This window comes from Hyperolius riggenbachi, chromosome 10, assembly GCF_040937935.1.
Source record: "Hyperolius riggenbachi isolate aHypRig1 chromosome 10, aHypRig1.pri, whole genome shotgun sequence".
NCBI lineage: Eukaryota > Metazoa > Chordata > Amphibia > Anura > Hyperoliidae > Hyperolius > Hyperolius riggenbachi.
Window position 1 is genome coordinate 112,734,679 of NC_090655.1, and position 18,456 is coordinate 112,753,134.

Consider the following 18,456-nt stretch of genomic DNA (forward strand, 5'->3'; position numbering starts at 1 on the left):
TAGGGAGTCTTGCCCAATGAACTCCTTACTGAATTACTGGCTTACTGAACAGGCAGAGCCGAGATTCGAACCCAGGTCTCCCATGTCAGAGGCAGAGCCCTTAACCAGTACACCATCCAGCCACATACTTTGAATGGATGTTTTGGGTAGTTCCTTATATTCCATAGAAGTTGTAAGATTGAAAAAAAAGAAAAAAAAAAAAAAAGATTGCATCATTAATGGGTACCATTAGCCATAAGGTCCGTACGCACGCCGGACTGCAGGAAACGCTCTCCCGCTTGGTGGGCGTTCCAGCGACAGTCCGGCGTGTGTACAGTCTGTCTGCAGACTGATACGGCTGTATCAGTCTGCCGACAGACTGTACACAGGCCGGACTGTCTGCTGAAAACACGCCCAGCAGGCGGTGACGACGGACCCGTCGTTTCCTGCAGTCCGGCGTGTGTATGGACCTATAGACCCTGAACAAGCATACAGATCAGGTGTTTTTGACTGAAGATTAGCTGCATGCTTGCTTCAGATGTGTGATTCAGAATCTTCTGCAGCCAAAGAGATGAGCAGGACTGCCAGGCAACTAGTATTGTTTAAAAGGAACCCAAGGCAAGAGACATATGGAGGCTGCCATATTGATTTCCTTCTAAACAATACCAGTTGCCTGGCACCCCTGCCGATCTTACTGGTCAGTAGTATCCGAATCACACACCTGAAACAAGCATGCAGCTTATGAAGTTATTTTTTTGGCAGAAACATCTGATCTGCATGCTTGTTTAGGGTCTATTGCCAAAATTAATAGAGGCAAATAATCAGCAAGACACCCAGGCAATGTGCATTGTTTAAAAGGAAATAAATGTCAGCTTCCATATGTCTCTCACCTCAGGTTCTCTTTAAAGGGAATAATTATAGCAACTGCCATATGCCTTTGAATTCAGGTTCCCTTTAAAACATTTCAGACAGTTGATTACCTCAGTTATGGTGCTCCCATTATCAGAACCTCTTTTTAAAATGCCCTTATTAAAATGCACCAATGTAATGGTCACCTATTGCTGTCCTCTGGGGGTGATGCTTCTTTCAGTCTTGTGAGAACATGGGGTTTATAGGACAAAACAAGTATCCATAAAGAAAGAACACAGCTAAGGACTTTTTTTCACGGACTGTTGAACTGTGCGCTCAGCAAGCAGTTGCCAAGCTGCAGTGAGCAGTTGCCAGGCAGCAGCAAGCAGTTGTGAGAGTTTGAGAGGCATTTCACTGCCCATCAACAGTCTGTGGAAAAGAGGCCTTTATTGGCGTTTAAAAAAATTGAGCAGTTGCTCATATGGAAAATAAAAAATATCAGTTGTCTTGGTGCATAAAATCGTTTTGAACAAAAAAACCTTTTTTCTTGTTTTAAAGAGAAACTCCGACCAAAAATTGAACTTTATCCCAATCAGTAGCTGATACCCCCTTTTACATGAGAAATCTATTCCTTTTCACAAACAGACCACCAGGGGGCGCTGTATAACTGATATTGGGGTGAAACCCCTCCCACAAGTAACCCCTCCCACAAAAAAAGTTCAAACTTTTGGCAGTTTCCTTTCTGTGAACTTTGTTGCATTGTGGGAATTAGCTGTTGACAGCTGTTTCCAACTGCCAAAAACCATGCAGCAGCTACATCACCTGCCAACAGTAAAATGTTCACTGGAGTTCCTCTTTAAGGACAACCGATGTGACATGTGACATGATGAGACAGACAAGTACAGTGCCGTGCACACAAATAACTAGGCTGTGTTCCTTTTTTTCTTTCTCTGCCTGAAAGAGTTAAAAATCAGATATGCATTACACCGAACATAGGTAACCCCAGACAGGTATTATAAATTTTCCCTAGACAAAGACCCCAATTGTTTTAGGCAATGTGCGACCAAAGGCAGCTTTAGAAACATTTGGTGGGATTGCCCCACAGCCCAAAAGATATGGTCAGAAGTCTATAAATGGATGAGTACCTCTACACACAGATTGATTCATCCCGAGATTACAAATGCTCTACTTAATCTCCCTTTGCATAATCTCACTAGATGTGAAAACATCCTCCTGACCAAACTTTGCACAGCCACAAAACAAGTAATAGCGGCCTCTTGGCGCAAGGAAGACCTCCAATGGCACTCGATTATTCAGAAAACGAATACATTATGCTTAAACGAATATCTCTCCAGCCTTCTTACTGAAAACATAACTTCCTTCCTCAAAATATGGGGGGTCCCTGATTACAATCACCTGCAGGTATGCATATTCAATTTCAACTCGAGTCAGTAAGAATTTAAAGACCCACTCTACTCTCATTATTAACTCCACTCTGTCCACAATAAGGGCTGGTTCAGACGGACGCTTGCGGAGCGTTTACCACAAGCGTTCGAAACACCGCTTTTGCGCGCTTTTACCCGAACGCGGCGTTCGGGTGCCGATTTTCATTAGCGTTCGAGCAGCCCCTGGAAGCGACATGTAGTTTCCAGGGAGCGGCCAACCGCGACGACTAATGTTCCTCTAGGGGAAAAAAAAACGCGACCGCATCGGCACGCGACCAAAGGCTACTGAAAGCCTGACCGCGCAGCCGCCGCAACGCCCCCAGACGCGACGCCACGCAGACGTCCATCTGAACCAGCCCTTACCCATCCAGACATATTTGTAAGCTCATTGAAATTAAACTTGACTCAACAGTTCCTTGTGCAATACATAGTTTCCCAGGCTGGAATTCATACAACTCAACCCTACAGATACCAAACCAATCCTTTAAGGAACCGTGATTACTCTAACCCCAATTTCCCGGTGAGGGTTTCTGACCTCCCGTCCCAACATAACGTCTCTATACTTTTAGCTACGGTCCAGTTCCTGGTACCTTAGTTCTTTAGTTTGTTAAATTCCTTTTTTTATCCTTTCCTCTTGCTCTCCTATTACAATATAGAGATTAGATGTAAAGTGAATTGATACCACTTCTTCTCCATGTTATATTTGTATTACAATATCATTCATAATTGTGATGTAAGTGATCTGGCAATACTTGTTAATATGTTGGTTTTCCCTGGGCGCAGGGTTAGCTAAATGACAGCTATCCCTGCTGCCGCTCAAATGCCAGGCGGTGTTAAATACTAGTCTCCCTTCAAGTCATAGCAATTCGGAGGGAGAAGTAATTCAGGGTCCAGTGATCACTGGAACCCCAAACCATAGAACTAGTGCTATAGCAGAACCCAGTTTCGGTGCTCCCCACCTAAACAACTTGCTTCAGGGAGCTTGGCTGAAAGACGGTGGAGGGGGGGGGGGGGGGGGAGGGAGGGAGTGTTCCTGTGTCTGAAAGTCCTGGTGGTGATGGTCCTGAAGCAGCGACCGTATGGTAGTAGGTTGAGGTAGCAGTTGCCGGGTTGGGAGGGTTCGTACTTGTTTTATCCTCAACTGTATGTTGTCTTATACAACTTTGTTCATGTGTGCTATTTATGTACAGGACAGGCAGCACTGTTCAATTTGTTCCAGTGATAGATTGGTAAGCCTTTGATTTGGAATCAAGTAGTAGGTTTGTGGTGGCAACCCTTTTATAAAAGGCAGGTGTAGAACCAGGGTGCTAAGCAATATCACCCATCAATATCAACAAAAGTCCATAGCTCCCAACTGTCCCTCTTTTGGAAGGACAGTCCCTCTTTGGGAGCCCTGTCCCTCTTTCCTCCTTATTTGTCTCTCTTTCAGGACTTTGTCCCTCTTTCTATGTAAATAGATATATTTCTATACTAAAAAATGTGTTTGATTGTCTAGACTTTATTCACATGCTTTAAATTGATATATTACTCATTTTAAAATGTTACTATGAAGATACTATGAAAATAAACCAAGATAGAAAGGACTAGTGTGATTTGAATTATAAAACTAAATATTTTTCTTATAAAATCTTTATGGCATGCGTGCCTAGGGGCGTGATCAGGGGTGTGACAGGGGCATGGCTTAAGTGTCCCTCTTTCTCATCTCAAAAATCGGGAGGTATGAAAGTCCAAAGGAGGCTAGCACAGATTGTTTTAGTGCGCAGGCAATTTAATGCACAAGTCAACACATGTTTGACAATTTTTCTGTTGGCCCCGAGACAATTGTCAAACTTGTGTTGACTTTACATTAAATTGCTCTTGCACCAACGTGTTTAAAAGTGTTCTTGCACTAAAACAAGTTCTACTGTAGCAGTAAAACAACTTTTGTTGATATTGATGGGTGATGTTGGATAGCACCTTGGTTACGCATCTGCTTCTTGGAAAAGGTGTGCTAGCCCAAACTTACTACTAGACTACTTTAAAACTACATTGGATCTAGAAAAGCATATCCTCTTGGCAGAATATTCACATTTTGTTGGACATAAATGAAAAATAATTCACCAGCTGTATTCACTTCTAACAGTCAAGTGAAAGATACAAAAGCAGCTGACCTGTTCGACTGTCTATTGTCTTAATCCCATTGTTTTTGTGTCTATAGTTTGTATTCTCTATTGTAGAAAGCCAAAGAAGATGCTGGCACTCTATAAAGCCAAAACAATAATAAAACACTGTAACAACATTAGCAACAGTGCAAGAAAAATAAACAAGGAAGTAGTATCAGTAGCTTGTGGAACCACATTTTGCTTTAAAGAGGATCTGTAACATCAAAAGATCCCCTGGGGGGTACTCACCTCGGGTGGGGGAAGCCTCCGGATCCTAATGAGGCTTCCCACGCCGTCCTCTGTCCCACGGGGGTCTCGCTGCAGCCCTCCATGAAAGATGACGTCAATATTTACCTTCCCGGCACTGCGCAGGCGCTCTGACGGCTGTGAACTACACGGAAATACCCGATTGCCGTCGGGTCTGCTCTACTGCGCAGGCGCAAGTTTCCGGCGCCTGCGCAGTAGAGCGGACCCGACTGAGATCGGGTATTTCCGTGTAGTTCGGAGCGGAAAGCAGCCACAGCGCCCCCGCTGGAGCCAGCAAAGGTAAATATTGATTTTACAGTCGGGTCTGTCGCCGGCTGTTCGGAGGGCTGCAGCGAGACCCCCGTGGGACAGAGGACGGCGTGGGAAGCCTCATTAGGATCCGGAGGCTTCCCCCACCCGAGGTGAGTACCCCCCAGGGGATGTTTTTGAGGTTACAGAGTCTCTTTAAAGGACCACTATAGCGAAAAAGTAAGCAGTTAAAATCTGACAAAACCAAGAGGTTTTGGACAAGTGCTATCTCCTCATGGGGGATTTTCAGGGTCTCCTTGGTTTTTAAAAGTAAGATACCAGCCAGCCTTCCTTACTCACACACTTATTTGGTAGTTGGGACTGAGCAACTGCCGTTCAGGGAATGCTTTAGAAAACAAAGAAAACCCTGAGAATTCTGCACGAGGACATGAACTAGTCCAAAACCTGTCGGTTCTGTCAGATTTTAACTGCTTACTTTTTTTCGCAGTATTGATCCTTTAAAGCAGACCTGAACTCAGAACTTCCTCTCTGGTCTAAAAGATATGCAACAGCATACTAACCTTAAAGTGAATGGGAACCGCATTTAAAAAAAATGAAGCAAATACTTACCTAAGGAGAGGGAAGGCTCTGGGTCGTATAGAGCCTTCCGTCTCCTCTCTCTGTGCCCTCTATCCTGTGCTGGCTCCCCCCCCCCCCCCCATTTCAATCCCCTGTCGAAAGGGTATTTGGAAGTCTTCCGGAGCCGGGTCCTCCCGAAGACGTGCGGCTCCATACTGCACAGGCGTGAGCGTGCAAGAGAGAGCTTGCTTGCACAGGCGAAATACAGCTTCATCAGGAGCACTCAGGCTCCCTAAAGACTTCTGAAGCCTCCTTCGGCCGGATAAAGCAGTATTTGACTAATTTAGTCAAATACTGCTACCGGGCGAGCCAGCACCGGAACGAGAGGACCAGGAGAGGAGCCGGAAGGCTCTATAGGACCCAGAGCCTTCCCTCTCCTTGGGTAAGTATCTGTCTCATTTTTTTAAATGCGGTTCCCATTCACTTTAAAAGGGGTTCTGTTTAGCTTTTTAAAAACAAAAACTGTCACTTACCTGGGGCTTCTATTGGCCCCCTGCAGCTGGAATGTCCCGCGCCGTCCTCTTCCGATGCACCATTACCGGTGTAATGATTCGTCTAACTAGACCAGGGGTAGGCAACCCGTGGCTCCAGAGCCGCATGAGGCTCTTTTTCACCTTTGCCGCGGCTCCTAGGCCGCGGCTCAGGTAGTGTGTGTCAGTGGCTGCGGCGCGCGTGTGACGTGTGCTGCCGCTGGCCGGCAGCCTATCAGAGAGGCCGCCGGACCGGTGCAGTGCGGGGCTTAGGGCGGCCATTTTCCCGTAGCCCTGCAGTGTAATGCAGGCAGGACGTGACGTTGGGAAGGAAGAGGATCGTGGGAGTTGCGCGCCACAAGGAGGTCGTGACAGCAGGTCTTCTGACTAGGCGAGTAAATGGGTTTTTCTTTTCATATCTGCTGAAGGATTGTGTATATTGGGGTCAGATCTGCTGAAGGATTGTGCATATTGGCGTCAGATCTGCTGAAGGATTGTGCATATTGGGGTCAGATCTGCTGAAGGATTGTGCATATTGGGGTCATATCTGCTAACGATTTGTGCATATTGGAGTCATATCTGCTAACGATTTGTGCATATTGGGGTCATATCTGATCCTGTATATAGCATTAAGGTAAGAAACAATATATGCAGTGTTAGATTTGTTTTATAATGGTTTTGCGGCTTCCAGTTTTTTTCTCTTTTCGGAAACGGGTCCAAGTGGCTCTTTATGTCTTAAAGGTTGCAGACCCCTGAACTAGACGAATAGAAGTGCGGCTGCGCACCAGTGCTGACGACGTGGAACGGCACATCGGAAGTGGACGGCGCGGGACATTCCGGCTGCAGGGGGCCGATAGAAGCCCCAGGTAAGTGGCAGTTTTTGTTTTTAAAAAGCTAAACAGAACCCCTTTAAAGAAAAACATTTCTACAGCTGATACAAATCCTGCAATAAATCTGAAGTTTGTCTACTTCCTGATGTCATGAAAGCAGGCATATTGTACAAACAGATACAAACAAAACAAACAAATCCTGCACCCTGATGCAAATCCTGTATTTCCTCCTTATATAGCTTTTTTTTTTAATTATTACTATTACATTGCATTATTCATACTCCTACTAGAACTCAAGAGAGGCTCTTTTGCATGAATTAGAAACTGAAGGTTTTTTTTTTGCATCTTCCTGTACTGGAAAACAATGAGACTTCCTTCTTTGCTACTAATGTTCTGTTTCTTAGCTGTACAACACATACAATTCATCATCTCATAAGTTTATTTTCACTTCAGGGTTGCTTAAAGGAAAACTTAAGTCAAATAAAAAAAATGACATTTACTCACCTGGGGCATCCCTCAGCACCCCGAAGCTGGATGGTGCCCTCGCAGCCCCGCTCCGATCGCCCTGTCCCCGCCGGCGGCTACTTCCGGTTTGGCGACAGCCGCCGACAGGCTGGGAACGCGGCTGATTTTCCGCGTTCCCAGCCGCTGCTATCACCCTCTATGCTGCTATAGCGTCTATATATACGCTATAGCAGCATAGAGGGTGATAGCAGCGGCTGGGAACGCGGAAAATCAGCCGCGTTCCCAGCCTGTCGGCGGCTGTCGCCGAACCGGAAATAGCCGCCGGCGGGGACAGGACGATCGGAGCGGGGCTGCGAGGGCACCATCCAGCTTCGGGGTGCTGAGGGATGCCCCAGGTGAGTAAATGTCATTTTTTTTATTTGACTTAAGTTTTCCTTTAAAATACAGTGTTAAGTTTTCAAGTATTTTTCATTACGGGTGCCTTTACCTGGTGATGAGCAGTGCCTGGATTCTTCCAAATGTGACGCCTGGCATTCACATCTATGAGTTCAGTCTTTGTCTCATCAGACCAGAGAAATTTGTTGCTCGTGTGCCTTTTGGCAAACTCCAGGCGGGCCGCCATGTCCCTTTTACTAAGGAGCCGCTTCCATTTGGCCACTATAGGCTATATATACACTACTTCAGGTCTGATTGGAGGATTGCTGTAGAGATGGTTTACCTTCTGGAAGGTTCTTCTCTCTACACAGAGAATCCCTGGAGCTCTGACAGTGAGTGACCATCGGGTTCTTGGTAAAATTGCTGAGGCCCTTCTTCCCCGATAGCTCAGTTTGGCAGCCGGCCAGCTCTAGGAAGAGTCCAGGTGGTTTTGAACTTCTCTACGTTACATATGGTGGAGGCCACTGTGCTCATTGTCACCTTCAAAAGCAGCATTTTTTTTTTCTGTAACCTTCCCCAGATTTGTGCCTCAAGACAATCCTATCTTGGAGGTCTACAGACAATTCAACTTCATGCTTCATTTGTTTTCTGACGGTCAACTGTGGGACCTTATATAGACAGGTGTGAGCCTTTCCAAATCATGTCCAATCAACTGAAGTTAGCACAGGTGGACTCCAATTAAGCTGCAGAAACATCTCAAGGATGATCAGAGGAAACCGGATGCACCTGAGCACAATTTTAAACTTCATGGCAACGGTTATGAATACTTAAGTACATGTGCTTCCCAGTTTTTTTTAATATGCAATAAATTAGTAAAACTCTCAAGTAAACTTTTCACATTATCATTATGGGATATTTGTAGAACTCTAGGGAAAAATGAATTTAATCCTTTGGGATATAAGGCTGTAGCATATCCATATGTGGACAAAGTGATATGCTATGAATACTTTCTGTATATATTCAAGTTTCCTTTCCCTCTCCGCAGATTTGGGTTTACCTTCAAGATCTTGCCATTGCCTAACATCAGCAAAGATCTGATTATAGTAGATTGCATGCAAGTATGCACACAGTGTTTGTTAGGGCACTAAAGTAGAGAGAGGTTGTCTCTCACACACCATGCACAGTTGTAGTGCTGTCACATAGCTTCTAGATTTTAGTGGTATGTGTGATGGGGGAAATGTGAAATGGATTTTGCCACATCCCATTGTTCAGTATGCCATTGCCTGTGCAGGTAAGCCCAACATTATTTTTTTTAGGCCGACATACAGCATAGGCACATGTCCTAGAAATAAACCGATTTTTTTTTCTTATGGGCATTTTGGAGTTATTAAGGGGGTTATATATTAAAAAAAAAACAAAAAAAAAAAAAACATTCTTTGGAATCTGTCCAAGAAAATTCTACCTCCCCATTACCTGCATCCATCCGTTCATCCATGCAACAGAGAAAATGGAGTTCACCTTATTAACCGCTTCCAGACCGCAGGCCCCTCGCTCTTCTGTTGCTATGGAGGCAGAGCTCAGCATTGGCTCCTGACCACGTGCTCACTGTTAGGCTATCTCATTGGCTCACATTGATGACAGGGTCAGGAGCCAATGAAATTGGCTCCTGACCAGCTCATAGAACTCTGCAGTCATAGCAACGGCGAGGGGCATGTGGCGATGGGAGAGCGGCGTGACCGGCGAGTCCGTGCTGCGACGGAAAGCCCTGGTTTTTTTTGGTACCGGCAGTCACTGGTCCTTAAAGGGCCAGAGACTGCTGGTACGCAAGTGGTTAACTAACTAAATTAGATAAATACATTAAAGCAGTTTGCAAACATTTTCAATCACAAAAAAATCTGATAAATAAATTAGATCCGATGGGAAAGCATCCTACCTAATGAAAGGCAAGTGTCCCTGCTTCCCATGTCCGTCCGTCAGTCAATGCTTTTTGTGCACTGTGCATGTGCAGGGACGCAGAGACACTGCCGAGAGCCGGAGGAGGACGGGGCCAGAAAGGGCGGGCGTGCTGGCAACGGGTGCGCGGCGTGCACGCATGCAACGGGTGCGTGGTGGGCACGCGCATGCATTAGGGACAGACCTAGCCCGTTTTTAAACGGGCTAAGGGCTGGTGCACACCGAGCGGGTTATTTGGCGTTTTTGCAGCCGCTTGCGGCTGTGGATACGCTTGGTCAATGTATCTCAATGGGGTGGTTCACACCAGAGTGGGAGGCGTTTTGCTGAAACGCATACTCCCGGGGTGAGGCATTTTTTGGATTGCGGAGGCGTTTCTGCCTCCAATGTTAAGTATAGGAAAAACGCAAACCGCTCTGAAAAATGCCAGTTCAGAGCGGTTTTGCAGGCGTTTTTGTTACACAAGCTGTTCAGTAACAGCTTTACTGTAACAATATATGAAATCTACTACACCAAAAACGCTTCCCAAAACCGCAAAATGCTAGGTGAAACGCTACAGAAAAATAAGAAAAAGCGTTTCAAAATCTGCTAGCATTTTGCGGATCTGCAAGCGGGTTTTGGTGTGCACCAGGCCTCTGTCACTAGTTTTTAACCTCCTTAGCGGTAACCCCGTGCTGGACACGGGGTAAGCCGCCGAAGGGTGCCGCTCAGGCCCTGCTGGGCCGATTTTCATAATTTTTTTTTTGCTGGACGCAGCTAGCACTTTGCTTGCTGCGCCAGCACCCCGATCGCCGCCGCCGCGCGCCCGATCGCCGCTATCCGGTGCGGCGCGCGCCCCCCCCCCCCCCCCAGACCCCTGCGCTGCCTGGCCAATCAGTGCCAGGCAGCGCCAAGGGGTGGATCGGGTCTCCCAATGACGTCCCGACGTCGGTGACGTCATCCCGCCCCGTCGCCATGGCGACGGGGAAGCCCTCCAGGAAATCCCGTTCTTTGAACGGGATTTCCTGATCGCCTATCGCCGGAGGCGATCGGCGGGGCTGGGGGGATGCCGCTGAGCTCGCTGGGCCCTGGGCTCGCTACATGATTTAAAAAAAAAAAATTAAAAAAAAACTGCTGCGCTGCCCCCTGGCGGTATTTTTCATACCGCCAAGGGGGTTAAATAAGAAAAAAATAGCTAAAGTGGGAAACAATGGCTGGCATGTGTGTTAATGATATTGAATCTCAAACACAGTTGATTCAAAAAGTACAAATATAATTTATTGTTCTCAAAAAAAAAATAAAAAAAAATATTAAAACGCATGGGATGGCCACCCCGCCACACAACCAACATGCTCTACACACACAGGTGCCCCACACTAACACAACTGGAATTGGATGTCAATGGAGAGTTCATCAATTATTTGGTGTAGTAGATTGGGACTTTCAAATACTCCAAGACCACAGAACTAAGTCCGTGTATGCAGTAGCAAAATTATTGAACAGCAACAACCGCAAATACATGAAGCAGCCACATGTATCAGCAAGCCATGCAGGAATAAGAATGCCAGATTAGCCACATATAAAACGCAGAACATCAGTTCCAGCATCAGAAAGGCCAGCATGTAATTGCAGTAGGTCACAAGGAAGTGGTAAGATCTCTCCCAACACTGATGATAAATCAAACTTGCAACAGTGGCCGTGATCTTGTAGTCCACACTCCGTGTAGCCAGTATAGTCGTCACTAGCATGCAGGTGTTTGTGATGGAAGATGCGTGGCAGGCAAGCCAACTGTGCGTGGAGCCCAGATCACAGGGAACATGCAGTGGCGGTTCAGGATGAATCATGAGCAGCATACCAGGCTAGATGATGAGCGCCCTTTTACATCCCCCATGCTGTGTCGGTGTGTAAAGGCGGTGTGGCTTCCCATGAGAGCGAACGGCTCATGGGAGCAACGGATGCCCATGAGACCATTTTTTCAATAACTAAAAATTTTAATAGCAAAGATCCCACTCACAGTAATGTCACCAAATTAGATGGGGAGGTCAGGGGCACCCATGGAGATAAGTGAAAATGTTTGTTTTTTGTTTGTTTGTTTTTTGGGAATTGGAAAATAAAGCTTTGACGGCATGATGTGTTTCTTAGCATCTCTACACTTTGATCCAAGATATTCCATCAATCCTGAATCAGTTGAAGAAATTCAAAATTAAAGTTATAAGTAATTTCAAACAGGGCTAAACCTAAACATCCTGGATGTTTGAGTTGTGTAGACTGTCCTGCTGGTCACCATGGCACTGTCGGAGGCCAAAACTACTGCACAACTAGAATCATACTGGAATCATATCGCTGTCTGCTGTTCAGTATCTAAAAACATCACCACAGTCAGGTACCTTAATTTACATACTGTACAGTGGGTTTGTAACGATCGGTGTCAGCACACAGAGAGAATCTGATTATTGGTGATCTGCAGTAACACCAAGAATACAGATATATACCTGATCATTGATGATCTGCAGAATCACCAATAATACAGATATAGTACTAACCTCTGGACACCTGTATGTATCGTGAGTGTTTGGTGCAACAGTATTTACTTTGAGCAATCCACCTGATGAGCAGGTGATCCTTGGCAGTGTGGGCAACACTGCTCTTTTGAGAAGCACGAGAACCTTCCAGCAGCCTGAGATTTTCCAAGGGGGTAGAGTCTCAGGCTGAAGGTAGGAAGGACCAGTGAGTGAGTGACACCTGAAGGTGGATGTCACTTACTGATCTGGAGACTATCTCCTAAAGGAGAGAGATAGCTCTCGAGGTCGGGCAAGCCAGGTCGGCAACACACAGACAGACAAAGTACAAAGACAGAAGGCTGATTCGGTATCCAAGGCAGGCAGGGTTGGCAGCAGAAGATCAGATATGCGTGGTACCAAATCAGCGAGCGGAGAGATAGTCAGGAAAGCAATAGGTCATAACAGATATCAAACAATGCCTAGTCTTGGGTGTGAGGTCCTTGGTCTCTACACCCTGGAACCAGTCTGATGTATAACAGAATGATACACAAGTTCCCTAATCTTGAGTGTGAGGTCCTTAGTCTCTACACCCTGGAACTAGTCTGATGTATAACAGAATGATACACAAGTTCCCTAATCTTGGGTGTGAGGTCCGTGGTCTCAACACCCTGGAACTAGTCTGAAGTATAACACAATAATAACACAGTAGTAATCTGGCTCAGTGTGAATTCCCAGGTCCTCCTGGTTCAAACACACTGTTGGATCTGACTAAGGTCTGAGTGCTTCCACGTAGTGTTCGCAACAGCAGACAACTTGTGACTGTCCAGCAGTAACTACATATAGAGTAGCGCTCTCTGGCGCCACCCCTAAGTGATAGACCAATAGCTACTTGCTCTGAGGTCAGCTGATCAGCCAGGTCAGCTGATCCCCCCTTGCCGTCATAAAAGTTCTGCCTCTCAACGCGCGCGTATTCCTGAATCTGTGTGAACTAACAGACCCAGCCACATCAGACGCATGTTGCTGTGTACAAACCGCTGCACTAGACGCGGAACCAGCCGCCTTGCTATCAGTACACGCGGCGGCTTTTCCGCGTTCTCTCACAGTACCAGACACAGACACAAGCTTCTGCATGCAAACCGCCATGCTGGACGCGGAATTAGCCGCCTTGCTGTCAGCACACGCAGCGGCTTTTCCGCGTTCTCTCACAGTACCCCCCCCCCCCCCGAGGAGTGGACTCCGGACACTTCCCACCCGGGTTCCCAGAATGTGGGTCTAGAATCTTTTCAGTCTCACATTCCAATTGGTCTTTTACCATCACAGGGAGGGAGGGAGGGGAATCCACGTGCACTGCCGGCTTCAACAGAGACACATGGACTGATCTCACACCTTTCAAACTGGCAGGGAGATCAACAGCATAGGTGACAACATTAACTTTCCTGGTCACTGAGAATGGTCCTATGAATGTAGGACCCAGTTTGGGTGATACTCGCTTCAGGGCCCCATGCCGAGAGGATACGTACACCATGTCCCCAGGGAAAAACTCCCACTCTACAGACTCTCTCTTATTAGTCTGATTTTTCTGAGTCCGGGGTTTCCTTGACACTGGTAAATGTTGTAATATACCCGGTGAGGTCTGACGAGATGTTTTACTCTCTAGAATGTCTCACTGGCAAGGACCCAGATTAGGCATCCAGTCCTCCACCGTCTCCGCAGGTGCCCCGACCACCTCCCGAGGTAGGCCGGCCCTAGGCTCGGAACATTTAACTAAAGCTTCTGCTTTGACCTGCACTGCCACTTTTCCGACCTGTATCTTGGTAGCACCAACCCCAACTCTCCCCAAACAATGCTGATGACAATGGGCTGACCATTTCAGTAACTGTCCTGAAGCCCAATCAATCTGTGGGGAATGGAGTTGCAACCAGGGCATACCAAGAACAACGGTGGAGGTTGCCATGGGCATCACCAGGAACTGTAATCTCTCTTCATGCAACACCCCTAAACAACATCACAACAAGGGGGTTTGGAAGAGAGTCTGACCACTCTGCAACGGAGAGTCATCCACTGCAGTGACCAGAAACTGCCGGTCCAATGGGACCAGGGGTATCGCCAATTCTTTTACGAAATCGTAATCAATGAGGTTCGCTGCAGAACCGGAATCCACAACGGCTTCTGCGGAACTAGTCTGACCCTCCCATGTAATAGAGCAGGGAAGGAGCAGACGATCAGTGTTAAGAGGTAACGACTGCTTGCCTATGGTGTTGACCAACCCCAGACGGCAGCATTCTCCTGGCCCCTTAGCCCCATATAGATCGCATTTTCTTGGCCTTCTGTGACTCTTTTTCACCTGACTCAGCCCTGAATATCCAATTTGCATCGACTCGTCAGAGGGTGACGAAGATCGAAAAGAGTTGTCTGAGATAGACCTTACAGCATTCCTACCACGAATCTGTTTCTGGTAGTGCAAACGGCGATCTATCTGCACGGCCAAAGAAATTGCATCGTCTACAGATTTGGGCACAGGATGTCCAATCATCACATCATGAATTGCATCCGACAACCCTGCCAAAAAACAATCCAAAAGTGCAAATGACCCCCATCTCGCAGATACTGCCCATTTCCTGAATTCAGCAGCGTAATTTTCAACTGGACCCTTGCCCTGCCGCAACGTCTTGAGCTTCCGCTCAGCGGTAGAGGCCATGTCCGGATCATCATAAATTATAGCCATTGCTTTAAAAAAATCCTCAACCGAGGCTAGGGCCTCATGCCCTGTCGGGAGACTATATGCCCAGGTCTGGGAATACCCTGACAACAGAGTCTTAATAAACGTAATTCTCTGTGCCACGGTTCCAGATGAACTAGGCCTCAACTCAAAGTATGATAACACTCTATTTCTGAAATTCTGAAAGTCAGATCTATGGCCAGAAAACCTTTCAGGTACGGGCATACGAATGTTTGTGACTGGAGGAGATCGCACTGAGTTTATAGCTGATTGAAGTTGCTGAATAGCCCCAAATAGCTGGCTGATCTGGGCCTGTTGGTTCAAAACTACCTTGGAAAGATTGTTTACCGCGGCGGTCAGGACTTCAACATGACTATACAGTGCGTCCATTTGGTTTTGGTCTGCCGTTCTGTAACGATCGGTGTCAGCACACACAGAGAATCTGATTATTGGTTATCTGCAGTATCACCAAGAATAGAGATATATACCTGATCATTGATGATCTGCAGAATCACCAATAATACAGATATAGTACTAACCTCTGGACACCTGTATGTATCGTGAGTGTTTGGTGCAACAGTATTTACTTTGAGCAATCCACCTGATGAGCAGGTGATCCTTGGCAGTGTGGGCAACACTGCTCTTTTGAGAAGCACGAGAACCTTCCAGCAGCCTGAGATTTTCCAAGGGGGTAGAGTCTCAGGCTGAAGGTAGGAAGGACCAGTGAGTGAGTGACACCTGAAGGTGGATGTCACTTACTGATCTGGAGACTATCTCCTAAAGGAGAGAGATAGCTCTCGAGGTCGGGCAAGCCAGGTCGGCAACACACAGACAGACAAAGTACAAAGACAGAAGGCTGATTCGGTATCCAAGGCAGGCAGGGTTGGCAACAGAAGATCAGATATGCGTGGTACCAAATCAGCGAGCGGAGAGCTAGTCAGGAAAGCAATAGGCCATAACAGATATCAAACAATGCCTAGTCTTGAGTGTGAGGTCCGTGGCCTCTACACCCTGGAACTAGTCTGATGTATAACAGAATGATAGTTCCCTAATCTTGGGTGCGAGGTCCGTGGTCTCTACACCCTGGAACTAGTCTGAAGTAAACCAGAATGATGCACAAGTTCCCTAATCTTGGGTGTGAGGTCCGTGGTCTCAACACCCTGGAACTAGTCTGAATTATAACACAATAATAACACAGTAGTAATCTGGCTCAGTGTAAATTCCCAGGTCCTCCTGGTTCAAACACACTGTTGGATCTGACTAAGGTCTGAGTGCTTCCACGTAGTGTTCGCAACGGCAGACAACTTGTGACTGTCCAGCAGTAACTATATATAGAGTAGCGCTCTCTGGTGCCACCCCTAAGTGATAGACCAATAGCTACTTGCTCTGAGGTCAGCTGATCAGCCAGGTCAGCTGATCCCCCCTTGGCCGTCATAAAAGTTCTGCCTCTCAACGCGCGCGCACGCGTATTCCTGAATCTGTGTAAACTAACAGACCCAGCCACACCAGACGCATGTTGCTGTGTACAAACCGCCGCACTGGACACGGAACCAGCTGCCTTGCTATCAGTACATGCGGCGGCTTTTCCGCGTTCTCTCACAGTACCAGACACATGCTTCTGCATGCAAACCGCCGTGCTGGACGCGGAATTAGCCGTCTTGCTGTCAGGACACGCAGCGGCTTTTCCGCGTTCTCTCACAGGGTTGCAAAAGTATTCGGTCCCTTTGAAGTTTTCCACATTTTGTCACATTACTGCCACAGTCAATACCGCAATAGCAGCATAGGGGCGATATACAGGCTGGGAACGCGAACAATCACTCGCGTTCCCATGCCTGTCGGCCGGTGACGGCCATACCGGAAGTGCTCGCCGGCGGGTCCTGGGACATCGGAGCGGAGCTGCGAGGGCACCGATCGGCTGCTGGGGGCTGAGGGAAGCCCCAGGTGAGTAAATCTCATTTTTTTCAGTTGGCTTAAGGATCACTTTAAGCGACACTTGATATAAGCTGCTGCTTCCATCACGATGGCTTCTTATGTGGTTATCCACAGAACAGGCACAATGCACAACAGCGGCTTATGTGCTTAGCTTTTCAAAGGGCATAAAAGGAATGATTTGCATATTTACTCAATGAGCAGAAGATACGCATCATAGGAGTTTCATGTTGCTCATATAAAACAGATTTTTAAAAAAACCAAACCCATGCATTTAAAGTATAGCCACACACACATACAGGGAGTGCAGAATTATTAGGCAAGTTGTATTTTTGAGGAATAATTGTATTATTGAACAACAACCATGTTCTCAATGAACCCAAAAAACTAAATATCAAAGCTGAATGTTTTTGAAAGTAGTTTTTAGTTTGTTTTTAGTTTTAGCTGTTTTAGGGTGATATCCGTGTGTGCAGGTGACTATTACTGTTCATAATTATTAGGCAACTTAACAAAAAACAAATATATACCCATTTCAATTATTTATTTTTACCAGTGAAACCAATATAACATCTCAACATTCACAAATATACATTCCTGTCATTCAAAAACAAAACAAAAACAAATCAGTGACCAATATAGCCACCTTTCTTTGCAAGGACACTCAAAAGCCTGCCTTTCATGGATTCTGTCAGTGTTTTGATCTGTTCACCATCAACATTGCGTGCAGCAGCAATCACAGCCTCCCAGACACTGTTCAGAGAGGTGTACTGTTTTCCCTCCTTGTAAATCTCACATTTTATGATGGACCACAGGTTCTCAATGGGGTTCAGATCAGGCCATGTCATTAGTTTTTCTTCTTTTATACCCTTTTGTTGCCAGCCACGCTGTGGAGTACTTGGACGCGTGTGATGGAGCATTGTCCTGCATGAAAATCATGTTTTTATTGAAGGATGCAGACTTCTTCCTGTACCACTGCTTGAAGAAGGTGTCTTCCAGAAACTGGCAGTAGGACTAGGAGTTGAGCTTGACTCCATCCTCAACCCAAAAAGGCCCCACAAGCTCATCTTTGATGATACCAGCCCAAACCAGTACTCCACCTCCACCTTGCTGGCGTCTGAGTCGGACTGGAGCTCTCTGCCCTTTACCAATCCAACCACGGGCCCATCCATCTGGCCCATCAAGACTCACTCTCATTTCATCAGTCCATAAAACCATAGAAAAATCAGTCTTGAGATATTTCTTGGCCCAGTCTTGACGTTTCAGCTTGTGTGTCTTGTTCAGTGGTGGTCGTCTTTCAGCCTTTCTTACCTTGGCCATGTCTCTGAGTATTGCACACCTTGTGCTTTTGGGCACTCCAGTGATGTTGCAGCTCTGAAATATGTCCAAACTGGTGGCAAGTGGCATCTTGGCAGCTGCACGCTTGACTTTTCTGAGTTCATGGGCAGCGATTTTGCTCCTTGGTTTTTCCACACGCTTCTTGCGACCCCGTTGACTACTTTGAATGAAACGCTTGATTGTTCGATGATCACGCTTCAGAAGCTTTGCAATTTTAAGAGTGCTGCTGCTGCATCCCTCTGCAAGATATCTCACTATTTTTGACTTTTCTTAGCCTGTCAAGTCCTTCTTTTGACCCATTTTGCCAAAGCAAAGGAAGTTGCCTAATAATTATGCATACCTGATATAGGGTGTT